This window comes from Nomascus leucogenys, chromosome 4 (genome assembly GCF_006542625.1).
Source record: "Nomascus leucogenys isolate Asia chromosome 4, Asia_NLE_v1, whole genome shotgun sequence".
NCBI lineage: Eukaryota > Metazoa > Chordata > Mammalia > Primates > Hylobatidae > Nomascus > Nomascus leucogenys.
In genome coordinates this window covers 119,400,071-119,401,833 of record NC_044384.1, presented here as the reverse complement: position 1 = coordinate 119,401,833, position 1,763 = coordinate 119,400,071, and the positions used below count along the sequence as shown (strand labels likewise).

Here is a 1,763-nt window from a genome sequence, read left to right as displayed (position 1 = left end):
CTTAGATTGCCTCAAGGTTAACATGGGGTAAACCACCAGTGCCCTCCCAACTTAGTAAGATGCTGCTCCCTGGAAGGAGTGATAGATAAGGAAGACCACATGCCAAAATCTGAGAGACGTTCCCACTAAATGCAATGTGTGGGACACTAACAGTAAACACATTCATAGGCCAAGGGTGGTAGCTCATGCCTGTAGTCCCAGCACTTTGGGAGTCTGAGGCAGGAGGATTGCTTGAGCCCAGGAGTTTGAGGCTGCAGTGAGCCATGATGGCACCACTGCACTCCAGCCTGGGCAACAGAGTGAGACTCTTGTCTCAAAAAAAAAAAAAGAAAAAGAAAAAACTCACATTCCTGATGATACTCACACGCCTCTTGAACCATGGACAGCCACAAGGAGCTTACTTATCCTCATTCTAACCAAGCAACTAGGCAGAAGTCCTACTAGTACAGACAGGCTGGTTTGATCTAAACTAATCTAAACCAAAGTTTTACCTTACTACCCCCAACCCCCACCTGCCTCTTTCTGTAACCATTCAGTGACAACTACCAGGACTTGATGTATCCACTGCCTAGCCCAGGGGCATCTTGGGAGATGAGTATCCTGTCAGGCAGTACCCCCAAAACAGTACATGCTGGAAGAAAAGCTCCCCTACGTACCCCGTGTGACAGAGAGAATGGGAACTGCCGGCTCACTGGGAGAACTGGTTACATAAGCAGGAGGCAGTCAGCCTTCTGTGACTCCACTGCCCTCTGCAGAAGTTTTCATTTGTCTAGGCATGTTCTTGAACTGGTTTTGCAGTCAGAAAATCCTAGAATGAAAACAGGAAAAAAGTTTTGCTTCTTTCAGAAAGCCCACTAAGGGCCAGGTGTGGTGGCTCATGCCTGTAATTCCAGCACTTTGGGAGGGCAGGGTGGGAGGATTGTTTGAGGCCAGGAGTACAAGACCAGCCTGGGCAACATAGCAAGACCCCCATCTCTAAAAAAAGAATTTTTTTTAATTTTTTTTAACGAGAAAAGATAGGTCATTTCAAAGAGGGCTTGTGAGGCTATGAAACCAAGAGCTCTTAACACTGTGACCAAAGATGGAAGTTCTCTATAGGATGCCATAGCATTTGATGGTGCTATGTTTTCCTGAGGAGATATAACAAAAAAGAAAAAGAAAAAAACATGATAAAAGAGAACCCACTAGGCACCAGAAATTGCTCTGGGGAGAGTGCAGATCAACCTCCACCCAGTTGTCTCTCAGCCTGAGGGGGGAAATCTGACACTTCCTCTGCAGTGGAGGGAGAGAAGAACAGCCCACATATCTGCCCAGTGACAATCCCAGGCCTTGAAGAGCTCACTACTTCATGGAGGAGTGAAAACAGACTTCATATATCTTAGGAAAGACTCTGCAACTTAAGGGAAAGGGAGCATTGTCCTGAGATCTTAGAGAGAAAACACTGCTGTGAAATGTTTTTATATCAGAACAGAGAAAAATTTTAGAAAATATCCACAATTTGTGGAGCAAAGTACCAGAGATAAGGAAGTTGTACCAAGAGAGAGTTCCAGAGATCTGCAGTGTTCCCTCGAGCCTTTGCAAAGTATTGCTTTCCACAGTCTTAGGAGGAAGCTACATGAGTCCAGGGGAAGAGCCCCTAGAAAGATGTGGATGAGCACAATCTAAAAAGTCAGAATGTATTACCTGCTGCATACAATACATGCTACAACACCGGCGAGCCCCAAAAACATTATGGCCAGGAGAAACAGCCAGATGCAAAAGAC

General features: G+C 45.7%; 1 non-coding gene across 1 annotated transcript; it reads left to right on the top strand.

The window, feature by feature from the left end:
• The first annotated feature begins 1,018 nt into the window (after positions 1-1,018).
• On the top strand, positions 1,019-1,146 carry LOC115834959. The gene has a single exon (XR_004029941.1). It is a non-coding gene; the product is annotated as a small nucleolar RNA SNORA25 (small nucleolar RNA).
• The last annotated feature ends 617 nt before the right edge of the window (positions 1,147-1,763 follow it).